This window comes from Protopterus annectens, chromosome 7.part1 (assembly GCF_019279795.1).
Source record: "Protopterus annectens isolate FY-2018-M chromosome 7.part1, PAN1.0, whole genome shotgun sequence".
In the NCBI taxonomy this organism is placed as follows: domain Eukaryota; kingdom Metazoa; phylum Chordata; order Ceratodontiformes; family Protopteridae; genus Protopterus; species Protopterus annectens.
In genome coordinates, this window is record NC_056740.1 from 495004540 (window position 1) to 495019768 (window position 15229).

Consider the following 15229-nt stretch of genomic DNA (forward strand, 5'->3'; position numbering starts at 1 on the left):
CCTATGCAAAACAGGTCTGAGCCTTTATATGCAAAGACTGCAAATACAAAAAGATGAATAGAGACACACTTCTCAATTACTCTGAGAAAACACTACAGAACTACTACAGATATGTCAAACAATTAAGCATGTAATGGAATGCAGAAGGGGGATGGAATAATGAGAAGTAGGAAGTTAAACAATGGGTCTCAACAAGACGTACTGGACTGACATATTGCTGTCCAGCACCTATAGCCAACCCTTCTGGCTCTGTCTGCAGTGACAGAGAGCACAACTCTGGCCCCTGAGTCACCACAGCAAAGGTCAGCACACATATGACTATTATAGGAATATATATATACTGTGACACTGCCAGGCCAGCTACCTGGGATGTTGTAAATATGCATATGTCACTTGTGAATACTACTATGATACATAAGATTTTGTGACAAATGTAAGAGACCTATATAGGGTATTTGCATTGTAAACAACTGGTGCAGAAGTGTGTTGAACTGTATATTATATACTGAGCTCATACCTTTCAACTGCCCAGAGTTATGCACACTGACCACGTTTGCCTCATATTTGCAGTCATGTTCTCATAGAGTTGTGTTATGTCTGGCAAATCAATGGCAAATCAGTAAAGACTGACATCATAACATAGTAGCATACATTTGAATGTCAGATGTCATATCCTTCAAAGTATTCCTGTGAATGCAAAACCTAATGTGCTATCAATGGTCTTATGTGTGTTTGCAATATTTATAAAATGTTACTATTTTTGGGCCATTGCCCCCCATTTATGTGTGCCTTGATCAGATGTCTTGCTCTAGCAGGTTGAGAGGTATGACTGAGCTGCAAGAGTTTAAACACAGTGTGCCATACTAACAAAGAACAGAAATGTATATCAAGTATTACCTGTGCACATGTATGTATTAATAGGTGTAGTTGGAAGCCTCAAACATACAGGCATGTGTTGCAAAATGTCAGATAAATAAGCTGTACTTGTTTTACAAATGTTTAATCTTAGTTTTGGTGCATTAAACAGACATAAATGTCTACAGCTACAGGTTGTTGTATTGCCTTGAAACAGAAATGATTACTAGATTGATTATAATTACCAGGTTGAAATTGGAAAAGTGTTCAACTGTGTCATGACTTTATGTCCAAAACTACAACAAACATCCATATGAATGCCTACATAGCTGTATGGACTCAGCAATACCTGACTTGTAAACCTCACCTCCCCCAAGATAGAGTAAACCTCTGTGGAGGACAGCAGCAATACTCATATCCCATAATAGGTGGAAATATTGGCTGTATAGGACCAAGAATGAGCGGGTGCCAAAGTGGAAGCAATCTCACCTCTGTTTGAGCAAGCAAATAAGGTCACAGGTGAATTACTCTAAGTCTAACTATCAGTACAAATCAGACACATCAACCAAGGCCAGTCACAAGGCCTTCTTCACATATGTCTGCAATCTCAGAGGCAACAACCAAATCCACTCTGTACTGGTGGTCAATAACACTGCATATATACACACCATAGCTATAGCCAACCTGCTGCACCCCTGTCCCCCATCCGTATAGGAGGACATGCACAGCTCTCGCCCCCTCCCTTCATCATCAGGGAGCAGGTCCCTAATGCTCTCTCAAAGACAATAAACTGAAGTTTCCATGGGACCTGATAACATCCATGGCTGCATCCTACAGGAACTCAGGCATGAGCTCACAGCTCCATTACATACTATAGTCAACCAAAGCCTGAGCACCAGTGTCCTCCCATCTGCATGGAGGACAGTGACTGTTATCCCTCTACACAAAGGTGGAGCATCCAGTGACCCAACCAATCATATGCACATCAGCCCAGCTACCCTGATCTGCAACACCGATGAAGGCATTATCAAGGACATTATAAAGAGGGACATCAGCAACCAAAAATGCTGAAGCCCACACAGTTTGGTATTGTCAAAGGGGGATCAGGCCTGTTACACCTGAGCAACTTATTTGAAGCAGTCAACAAACACATGGATGAGGGGAAGATGGTGCACACTGCCAAAGCCTCTGACAATTCCCAGTTGGCCATAATACATAATCCTACACAGCTAGGCATCAACTTGTATGTTACCAGATGAGTAGCTAAGTGGCTCACTGATAGTATCCACTCAGTAAAAGTAGTGGAAGCCACCTCTAGTAGTAGACCCTTAAAGAGCACTGTACCCCAAGGATCTATCTAGGGAACTCTACTGTTTGGGATGTACTGTTTTGAGTTGCAAGACAAAACCAGTGGCCTGTGGCTGATCAGGTTTACAGATTACTGCAAGCTGGCCACTGTCCTACATCCTCCTAGTGATGTCAGCATCCTCCAAGAGGCCCTTACTCAAATCAATAACTAGTGCCAGAAGCATTGCCTCAAAATGAATACCAGGGAATGCATTATTATCCCTGTTGTGGTAGATGTCATCTACAGTAGGTATGACAGTGATAACAATATACTCAGCATGCAATCAGGTGTGAGGTGACTTGTGCACCAAGGTTGATAGCAACCTGACAGTTTCCAAACACATTGGCACCATTGTACATAAGACTGTCTACATGGCACACATCGGAAATAGGGGTATGTCCTTTAGGAACCAGGAGGTCAGAGCATTCCTGTACTCCACACTTATCAGACCCATTACTGAATAAAATGGCTCATTTGGCATGTACCTTGCCAACCACATGCAGTAGTTGCAGAGACCACAGAGATTCCTGACCAGGAAAATCCAGGGTCTGCAACACCTATCCTATACAGATAGGCTAAAAGCCCTGTCGTTCTACTCAGTTTCATACAGACTGATCATAGGTGATGTGTGTCTGATATACAAGGCCATTCCCAATCCAGCCCTGATGGAGCTTCTGCATATCCTTAAGACAAACCCCACTCCCGCAACTGGCATGTAAGACCCTCACCTGGTCTGTTACATGAATAGCACTTGTTGGCGGGATACATGTGTGTCTCACACAATACACTGTCTGGAAAATACACTCCCTCTCCATGTCTAGCAGTGTACCTCTCTAGCCCTCTTTACGTAGAAGCTGGATGACTGCATAGGAAACACAACATACACCTCTGGGATCCCAAACGGGGTCCCAGCTAGACAGGGGAAACAGGTGCTGACTTTGACGGGACATGGGCAAAGATTTGGGCTAGGCTTATGAGGACATCCAAGACAATAGCCTAGTATCATCCTATGAACCTATGCACCTAGTACTTTACAATTTTCCTGTATGTATTGCAGACTGTCCAGCAATGTTGGCATACATGTACACCTGTGAGTCTGAACTGAATAGTTACTGCATTGATAGAGCATTCGCTTGTTCCTTTATGAGTTATCACATACTGTTACACCTTGTCATTATGTCTGGTCTATACAGCACTGTCAGCTCTTACAGTACTTGCATATGCATGTGGTGACACTGTATAGTTCACTCCAATAGCCCTCATCTTGGTCACACTTACCAGTTTGCTAACAGATGCATCACACAGTAGGATGTGTCACTCTTTGTTGAGGGCCTTACAGTAGCTGTTAAAGAGATGGATTGTGGCAGTCCAAACTACCTTAAGGTCTGGGCTGCAGTGCCCATAGGTGTCAATGTTGTGCCAGACTTTAGCAGGAGTGTGTGTGTGTGTGTGTGTGTGTGTGTGTGTGTGTGTGTGTGTGTGTGTGTGTGTGTGTGTGTGTGTGTGTGTGTGTGTGTGTGTGTGTGTGTGTGTGTGTGTGTGTGTGTGTGTGTGTGTGTGTGTGTGTGTGTGGGTGTGTGGGTGTGTGCGTGTGTGCATGTGTGCGCGTGTGTGTGTGTGTGTGTGTGTGTGTGTGTGTGTGTGTGTGTGTGTGTGTGTGTGTGTATTTCCAAACTCAAATAGCAAAGTGTGTGTGTCATCTACTTGGCCAGGGACCCAAAGTATTGGTTGTACAGAGAGGCTGACAGATGTTTTGGACTGACCACTCTGCTGACATGTTATCGTCATAGTTGTGCCAGTGTGCAATGTTATTGGGGATGTGGAGAGAGAGGGAGGAATGATCCCCACACTGACTGTGAGCTCTGTGTGCTCTGAAGGGTAATTGTACTTTAATGTGCATGTAGTTGTCATCCTGCCATAGTGTACATCCATTATTGGTGGCAGTGGCAAGTATATAGGCTCCCTGATGATTGGGCCACTGCAGGGGTGGCACACTGACAGTACCTACTGGTGGATACAGATGGCATATCACATAATGTACCATCATTGAGCCCCTCTCAGTCTCACAATGTCATACAGGGTTATTTCACAGATTGTCCAGGTCTCCTTGACATACACTTCCTAGGTGAGTGTGTACTCCACACCTGTATCTGATTTCCTCACACCTATGGCCTCCATTCTTGGTGACCCCTGCAGCAGGACAGCAAGTTATAGGTAGCAGTAGTGGGTGGATGCTGGCACTGGGTCAGCAGCAGTGTGTACATACTGAGCATACAATGTAAGGGAATGGAAACAATACCAGATACCCAGGTACCATCACTGTGCCCCCAGGGGTCTGGCATGCCACAGACACATTCTCCAAACTATGTGGATGTTTCAGTGCATCAAACAAACATGAATGTCTACAGCTACAGGTTGTTGTATTGCCTTGAAACAGAAATGATTACTAGATTGATTATAGTTACCTGACTTGCGGAAATACACATTTGTCTGACAGGGGGGGGGTCTACATCTTTTGGGCACATGTACACATTCCACAAACATCTGGGTGCTGAGGATGTCAGATACCTATGAGGTTGTCACCCTATAACACACATGCACTGATCTCAGTTATTGTGTAGCTCAGATGTTCCTGGAATGTCCATATGCACATGTAGGAGCACTCACCTATTTGTGGGATGTAGGCTTCAATACGTGGTACTGTGATGCTGACCATAGGGAAAACCCAGCAGTCAATGGCACATATGTGTGTGGACACATCACAACACAGTCTGTCACAGCAGACAGGCCACTTATGGTATTCCACATACCATGCCAGGTTACTAGGCTGTGGGCCCTGAATGGCCATATCCCTAGGTTACATGTTAGCCCATGTGTATGCAAGGCACAAGCTGATGTCCCCATCCAACAGGGACACAGGTGGTATCCCAAGGGTATATGTACCACTAACCATTCAGTTGACCATGTCATGCCTGCAAAGGTGTAGATAGCTACTCTGTCTGATGTAGGCAGGATGCCCACTCCCCTGCAGGGTGATTGTGTGCGACACACACCCAAGCTGTCAACAAGGCCAGTCCAGGTCATTCATCAGGTAGAGGTTGTTTGTCTGTGTGTGTGTGTGTGTGTGTGTGTGTGTGTGTGTGTGTGTGTGTGTGTGTGTGTGTGTGTGTGTGTGTGTGTGTTTGTGTGTGTGTGTGTGTGTATATCAGCAAAACTTATAGTGCAGGTATTAATTGACATATGTTGTCTTCCCCTCACAGATGAACATGGGGGTTGGTGTCCCTCCCACTCACAACCTGATGTCAGTATCTCTGCAGACTCTGATGATGATGGTGGTCATAGTGAGGCACAGGCAGGGTGTCGGAAGCCGAATCTGTGCCATTGGCTAGTATCCTACTTTCACCCACAATGTCCCAGCATACAGTCAGTATGCCTACACATACCCAGTCCCCAGCAGCCACAGATAATGGACAGTTGGAGGGTGGTGGCATGGAACAGGCTAGTGTGGTGACTATGGCAAGTGTGAGTGTAGACACCAGCCACAGCCAGAGAGCAGGCAAGCTCCCACACAAGTGGATAGAGAGGGGTGCTCGAAGGAGGACTGCTGCCCATCAAGCCCCTGCCACAAGTGTCACAGCAGGTGTCACCAGATGCATGTTTCGGTCCATCACGTTCTGAACACAACACCAGACAGATGCTCAGGGTCATTAATGTAACACTTCTTGCCATACACGATGATCTCCATGGCCTTGGTGATGCCACATGTTATTGTGCTGATGTCATGGATAGATGGTGGGGTGAGACATTGTCAATCCTTGACCGTGCAATGTCTGTACTGGAGCATGTGGTGGGACTTGGGTGTCAGCCATGTGGACACATGTCAGCAAAAAGATCAGCTGAGATTCCACGGGGCCATACACATTCAAACTCCCATAGTGGCAGTACCACCAACACTACTGAAGGAAGGGTGCTGTCCACACCACAACGGAGCAGGCCATGGGCATGTGGTCCTGGCAGGTCCTGTCAAGGACATGAATCCAACAGACAGCAGTCACCATCAGGGAGTAGTACTGCATCTGGCCTTGGGCCTGGTGGTGCCAGTGAGACTCCTGGTAGAACCAGTTCCTGTGTCGATGGCTGGAGATGGTGAACTGTACATCCTGCCATGTACAGTCCATGACTGTCCAACATTCCACTGTGTAGGGCAACCACATGACTTGACTGTGTGCATACAAACACTTACACATCTCTTTCACAGGCAGGTCACCACCAGACACACACAGCACCTCCTCATGGCCCAGGTAGACAACACCCCTCCAAACATACACACATGATGTTAACTATATGGCCTAGCCTAGGCCTCTGGCAAACCCACACTACACCCTGTGCATATGATGATACCTGTGCCAAATCCCTGTCATCCATATCATCGATGCAGGGACATGCTAATATGGATCTGATGCACAGAGTGAATATAGTACAGTGTAGTAATGTAATGCTGTATAAGGTGCTGTCTGCTGGCAATTGTTATGGGTACACATCAGAGTGTATGCACCTTTTCAGCCATGATGCATTATTGCTGTTAGTACTGCTGACTGACTGTTTGTGTTCTAGGTATCTGTGTGCCTGTAGGCTGTGGGCTGGCTGACATTACCAATGATGAATCTGGCAGAGTGAAAACACAGTGACCTTTTAATAGCCAAGATACAGCTGTATATGTACATGTTTAACAGATGTGTATGCACGCAACAGTGTGTGAGGGACAGTGGGGGCAGACAGTGGGACCTTGCATACATACCCCTTGACACTGCCAGCTAGCCTTCATACATGTCACCTGGATGTTCTGTAGTACCACAGGCTTATACATACAGAGGAAGTTACCTGAGTATTGGCACTAGGTCCCTCACAAGCCAAGCCATTACTTTAACCACAACAGATTCGCCTATCAACACCTGTTGCCCCTGCCATTTCTTTCCCATCCACTCAACCTTGATGCAGTCGATGAGGGTGTGCCTGGTACTGTGTATGACAGGTCAGGGGTATATATCCCTGAAACAGGTCAGCCTGTGGTAGTCTAACCTGACAATCACCAACATTTGTGTCTTCTTCTTCTTTTGGCTTTTCCCGGTTAGGGGTCACCACATCGGATCACCTGTCCGCTCATGATTGGCAGTGGAGTTTTATGGTGTGGAGTTGCCAGCCCGGTGCCCAACCTTCCACAGAAGGCACACACACACACACACACACACACACACACACACACACACACACACACACACACACACACACACACACACACCTAGGGCCAATGTAGAGTGTCCAATCCACCTACAGCATGTCTTTGGGATGTGGGAGGAAACTGGAGTACCTGGAGGAAATGCACGCGACCAAAGGGAGGATATTCAGACTCTGCACAGAGGCCACCCCAGCCGAGGAAAGAACCGGAGAACCTTTTGCTGTGAAGCGACAATGCTAATCGCTGCACCACCATGGCCTACCACCAACATTTGTGTCTATTTCATATTCAAGTCCGGCCTTTTGTGCTGGTAGTGCACACAGAGTTGTAGCCTTGTACATGGGGCAGCTGTTGAAGGGCTGAGCACAACCTCTACCTGCCCAGTTTTACAAACAATAGTACTAGATACATAACAGAAACACCACATTGGTAATGTAGTGTTGCATTGTCTGCCACTACTATTCAAGTGGGTGACAATTGCAGGGGCTGTTAGGATTGCCACTGGTGGGGTCAGGCCTTAACATGGTAGAGCCATCTGAAACACACACACACACACACACACACACACACACACACACACACACACACACACACACACACACACACACACACACTGCTGCATGGTGACATGCATTGAGACACACATGCACACAAAGTTGCCACTTCTCATATTAGATGACCTACCTATCTATTTATGTACAATGCACAGTGATATGACTATTGCATGCACCACAGTTCCTTTGTGTTAGAAACTGTGTGACTGTGCTTGTAGACATCTGTAGGGGCTGAAACTAGGTTGGCAATGGGAGACTTAACAGGGTGGAAGCGGCACACAAAATGGTATAACCATTGCATACACACAGTAAAGACAGCTACGTGGGATATGCATACAGAACCACATACACAGCTGCCAATAGATAGATTAGTAACTCTACATATCCACTTGTATGTACTATAGTGCTACAGACACATTACATGCACCACAGAGATTATATGCCTGGGACATAACTTACTACCTCTTACTACAAGTACTCTTGGGAATGCCTTCATGAATGGTGTGATAAACCACCCAAAATAGTGACTGGTCTCATATATTGCTCTTACAAACCTGGACAAGTGATAGAGTAACAGACTTTGTATCAGTATGATGTTTCAGAGAGGTATGAAGTCTGACGCTGACATGTCTGTAACTATGGTAACTGTGACATATTTGGCAATGATTTATCATAAATGACCATTGTTAGGGGACACAGACAACATATATGTTGCAAACATCTCAATATTCCATATACATCTGTGCAGATGACTGGTATTGGCTGTATAGCTTAACATGGTGCATGTAAGGCAGATGCCATTAACAGGCTCTTTAAAGTATTGCCATGGGAAGGGGGTCAAAAGGCCATAAAATGGAATAACCAACGCACACATCAGTCTTTGGGATATGCTTCAAACACAAACACAATACCATAGTTGTCCATATTGAGATTAGAACCCCAACCTATCTAATTGTTTGTATTACAGTATTATGCAGTTATTGCACACACCACAGAGCTTATAAGGCTGAAGAGTGTATCCAGGTACTTCTAAGATGAATGACATCAGCGGGCCTTGTAAAGTAGGGCAATGGGAAGTGTACTGGGTAGGAAGGGCCTCAAAAAACTTTAAACCACACACACACCACACACACACACACACACACACACACACACACACACACACACACACACACACACACACACACACACACACACACATGCACACACACACACACACACACACACACACACACACACACACACACTTACAAACACTTCTACTTATGCTTATACACACACACACACACACACACACACACACACACACACACACACACACACACACACACACACACACACACACGCATTTGCCAGAACTGAGATTAGAACTCCTGCCTATCTAGTTATTTGTACTACACTGTTATGTAATTAGAGCACGCGCCACAGAACGTATAGGGCAGATGGCTGTCCAAAGGTACTTCTAAGGTGAATTAAATCAGCAGCTCTTGTAAAGTAGGACAATGGGAAGTGTACTGGGTGGGAAAGGCCTCAAAATACTTTAACCTCCAAACATACACACTTACATGCACACATACATTTGGCAGAACTGAGATTAGAATCCCTACCTATCTAGTTATTTACACTACAGTGTTATGCAGTTATTGCATGTGCCACAGAGCTTATAGGGATGAGGACTGTCCAAAGGTACTTCTAAGGTGAATGACATCAGCAGCCCTTGTAAAGTAGGACAATGGGAATTGTACTGGGTGGCAAAAGCCTCAAAATACTTTAACCTCCAAACATACACACTTACATACATACATACATTTGGCAGAATTGAGATTAGAATCTCTACCTATCTAGTTATTTACACTACAGTTTTATGCAGTTCCTGCGTGTGCCACAGAGCTTATAGGGCTGAAGACTGTCCAAAGGTACTTCTAAGATGAATGACATTAGCAGCCCTTGTAAAGTAGGGCAATGGGAAGTGTATTGGGTGGGAAAGGCCTCAAAATACTTTAACCTACAAACACACACACTTACATTTGCTAGAACTAAGATTAGAACCCCTACCTCTCTAGTGATGTGTACTATAGTGCTACACAGTTGTCAGATGCACCACAGAGCTTATAGGGCTGACAACTGTCTAAAGGCACTGCTAAGGTGAATGACATCAGCAGCTATTGTACAGTAGGGCATTTAGATATCTATTGAGGGGGACAGGCCTCATAGTACTTTAATCTACAAAAAACATGCACACAAAGGCAGGTGATGTGATATTACAACCCCCTACCTCAGTACTATTACACAATGTGGCTCACCTTCATGCTGGCACATGTAACTGTCTACAACTGGTATGCACGTGTCCACAGCAAGACATCACTCTATGCCTTTCAGGTATCCCTGTCTATGACTCACTCTCTGTGTGTGTCTCCCTGTCTCTCTCTCTCTCTCTGTCACTGTCTGTCTCTCTCTTCCCTATGTCTATGTGTGTGTGTATGCTTGAAGTATTTCTATATGTTGCCCATATATATATATATATATATATATATATATATATATATATATATATGTGTGTGTGTGTGTGTGTGTGTATATCACACGCAACAGATGATATATTACATATGGGACAGCTAGCTGAGGGCAATCCTGTCTGACGGCTGTGGGTAGAGACAGTTAATGTGTACATAGGTGTCTGTATGCAAAGACATCTGTGCACTATACAGTTATATACTCCAATGTGGGTTGTAATTCTCTAAGTGTATGAGCATGGCCTGGATGACCTTCTATAGTAAGAGTGGGACTCCATTCCAGAGATAGTTGTACTCCTGTCCGTTTTTTTGTGTGTTACAGGCATACCTGTCAACCTGTTAGTGCGAGAAATCTGGAGATAGCCTACCAAAATGGGTGGACAATGGCCCAAACATATGGAGATACTGCAAATATTGCTCTTATTAATGTAGAAAGTTGCTAACGTAACAGGGTTTGTTTTAGCAGACATCTTCTGGCATACATGCTGTCTGACACTGAAATGTATTGTGTCATTACTTACTGACAGCTATCCTCAGATCATCACAGTGAGTTACCTGGGATATACAAGATGTATGATGCACAGACTGAAATATTGATTCAAACTAAGGACATCCTTGCCCAGTCCAGCTGGTTGAGAGGTGTGGCCACAGCTGATTGGCTGATGAAGCTGTGTAAACAGTCCAGCACCTCAATGATATACTGGCTGGGGATCCCCTGCTTGTGTGGTATTCTTCTTAACTGAAAAGCCATATCCTGGTGTGGGTACAGAATGCATTCTACTGAGCAGAGATGTCCATTATATGTGTGGTATATTTCCCATAGCACTGTGATATCCAGCTATGTCAGTGGCATAACAGTACAGAGTAATGTGGTGAACCACTGACAGATATTTGTTTATAGGTTGATAGGTTGATATGAGGTTACTATGCTATTGGGCCTGAAAACCTTATAACCCTTACAAATAAGATTGTAGCCCATGTTAAGACATATCAGCACCCAGAGCCCCTGTCCAGCAGCGTCACAGGTAGATTCACATGACTGTATTTTCTGTTTCCCATACACTTATACATGAAGCACTTCACAAGGGGTATTGTGGCACTCGGCTTGATGTGGACAGGGAGTGTTGCCCACAGATGGGGAAGTGCGTGGGACATGTGTCTGTCACACCAACAAGCCCTATTGATATCACAGACCAGGTTGATGGTGCACCTACAGGTTATTCAAATGGGCCTTGCCTTCCAAATGTGTAACTGTCCCATCATGGCAGGATCTGGCTTGCTTTGTATGCCAGACAGAGGTCACCTCTGAGGAATTTGTATAGGACTGAGTAGAGGGACAGTGCTATTAGCCTATCTGTATAGAGTAGGTGTTTGGGATCCTGGAATCTCCCAGTGAGGAACCTCTGTGGTCTCTCCGGCTGCTGCATGTGCTTTGCGAGGTACATGCTGAAGTGGGCATTGTGCAAACTAATTGGCCTTATAAGCTTAGCATACATGGATTTTATGACCTCTGTGTCCCTGGATGAGATACCCTTACTTTTGAGTTGGCCCATCTATGCAGTTTTCTGTACAATAGAAGCAACATGGTGCACAGACATCATGTTGCTATCAACCTTGGTGGTCAAATGCTTCAGTACTGATTGTGTATGTAGGACATTGTTGTTAATGTGATAATATGTGGGGACATCAGTCTCCCCAATGGGGATGATGATGCATCTGCAGGCATTCAGCTTGAGGCCATGTTTCTGGCAGCAGTCATTTGTTTTGCTGAGACCCTGTTGTAGGACATCCACATCACTTTGGGTATTGATGACTTTTCTCAGCTTGCAGTCATCTGACAACTTGGTCAGCCATAGGCCAGTATTTTTGGCCTGCACCTCAGGGAAGTATATTCTATATACCAGAGCCTCCCAGACCGATCCCTGGGGTATGCCACTCATTACAGGTGTACTTCTTGGGTTGGCTACCTCTATTATGATCATGTAACTTCTATCAATGAACCAGTTTGCTACCCATTTGGTAACATATAGATTGCTGCATAGTTTACAGAGTTCATGTACTATGGCCGAGTGGGGAATAGTGTGTAAGGCTTTGGCCAAGTAAAGGTGGACAGAGTGCACCATCTTTCCCTCAGCCATGCCTTTGTTGACTGTCTCAGGGAAGTCATCCAGAGTTCACTGACATACCTCCCCTTGAGAAAAGCAGACTGTGGGGGGTCAAGTATTTGGTGTTTGCCAATGTCCCTGTTAATGAGGTCCATTATGATCCATTGCATGGCCTTATGGATCAGGCTAGTTAGGCTGATGGTCTTTAATTTCCCAGATTGGTGAACACTCCACCTTGGTGTACAGGGATGACAGTGGCTGTCCACCACTCAGCTGTGACAAAGATGGTACTCAGGCTTTGGTTGTGTAGGGTGCATAATGATGCTGCCAATTCATGCCTGAGTTCATGTAGGTTGCAGGCCGGGATGTAATCAGGCCCCATGGAGGCTGTCTTCTTGGCTTTGGGAGGGCAGTGATGGCTTGTTCCCTAGTGGTAAAGGATGGATGGTCAGGTACTGGGGATGTCCTGCTTTCCTGATGGGGGGCAGAGGGGAGACATTCCTGCTGAATCTGTCAGCCAGTAGATTGGCTATAGCTACAGCATTTGTGTATGTGGTGTCATTGACCACCAGTTCTGCACAGATCTGGGAGCTTCCTTTGGGAATGCAGACAATTGTGATGAAGGCCTTCTGATTGTCTGTCTTAGATGTGGGCAATTTGGACTTGTGGATAACTTTAGAGGATTTCAGTGGCACTCTTATTTGTTTGTACAGGCTAGGGGTGATTACTTCCAATTGTGCACCTGCTCCTTCTTGGTCCTGGACAGCAATGTCATCCTTTTGTTACATAGTTCCTTTATTGCAGATGTCTGCAGACTAGTTTACTCTCCCTTGTAGATGATGATGTTTTCCTGTCAGGTATTCCTGATTCCATGCATCTGTATATATATATATATATATATATATGCTGGTATAGTACTTTTGTGTACATGCGGACATTGGTGCCTGTTCATCCAGTAGGGTAGGGGGCTGTGCAGCTGTTTATACCATCCTTCTTTTGGTTGAGCTCAGCTTAGGAGACATTTTCATTTTACCATGGCTAGAGGGGGTCAGGAGAGCTGTTGATATCAAATGTGACAGCTTTTTTGCCGGATATTGCCAGGGAGGATGATACCGTAGGGGTGCTGCAGTGGTTAATCATGTTGATTACTGCCAAGTCTGACATATGTATCACATCTTGTGGGGGTATCAAGTAGCTGTCCTAAAGATTTAGCATTGATAAGATGTGGGAATTTCTGTGCATTTCTGTTCTGGTGTGGTGGTCTTCCAATCAGTGGTTGGGTAAATATAAGTCAGCCAGGATCAGGGTAAAGGGTTGAATCTTGATAGATTTGTAGAGGGACAGATATGTGGGTGGGTTTCCTGAGTCAGATATGCTTGCCTGTAGCTACCCATAATTTGCATAGGGGTCTTGTCATCAGTTGACTGCACTTGAGTGTCTTGTGTGTGTCAGACTGTTTGACCAGCATGGAGGTGTGTGTCTGTCTAATATTTCTTTATACTCCACCACCTTTGGCTTTGCTGTGCACATTTTGGGGTCTGGCTGTGTGATAGGATGAGCGATCAGGTAAGGATGGGTTGGTCCCCGCAGCTGTGGGCTAGGTCTCTGTGAGTGCACAAATGTCACCATCTGCCAGGGTTAAAAATGCTTGCAATGAGTACATTTTCCTGTTTAGACTTCTAGCATTTAGTAGCATGGCCTTTACTTTGCATTTTGTTGAGTGTTATATGTTGGTAGTATTGACCCCATGACTTTCCCTAAAAATGCACTATGGGGGAGGCAAGGACCTTTGCCAGAGGCCTGAAGGCCAAGTGAGACAGATGCAGGCCTTCTCTAGCAAAGCAGCATGGTCTGTCAGTCATATGTTCCCAGGCTGCCAGGCAGTGGATCCTCCTGGGATGACACCAGAAAGTAAGCAAATTGTTACTGACAATCATTTTCTTTTTGTATTGGGCTATCATTCCAGGTGACGGTAGAATGCAGCTTAAGCCTCAGGACATACCTGCATGGAGCACATATTCAGCAAGCTGACTCATGTCTGTCTCCTTATACTCCATGGAAGTACATCTGAAGTCGTTCACACCGCCATGGACTAGGCCAGAGTTATAACAGTACCTGTTGTGGAGTGACCTGAGTGCATGTGTGATATGGTAGATTCTGGCACCTGACAAACAAGTAAGCATGACTTTCTCCTTATCCAGCATGGTGAGAGGCACATCTGTGTGTGGCATGATGGAATCTGCTATGAGTAATATGTTGAGTTTATGGTAAGGCCTTAATGGTTGCAAGACATTGGTGTGTGGACTATGCATGTTCTGTGGTGTGTAGTTTTGTGAAGTTCCCATGTGTTTTTGCCTCTAAGGTTGCCTTTGTTTGCATTTTTGTTTTGTTGATGACCTCCACTTATGTGGGTGCGTGTTGTGTAGTTGTGGGTGATGTTTACTGACTCCATACCCTGCAGGGTACCTATGTTACTGACAATTTTTTCTGGTGTGCACGTTTTCCATTTGTCTGGCCAGTGGTTCTCCTTCCCCTTATGTGTGTCTCTTTGTCCTTTTGTAGTCCAGTCACAGGCTTTGGCCACAGTGGCTGCTGTTATGTATTTGTATTTGTAGTGT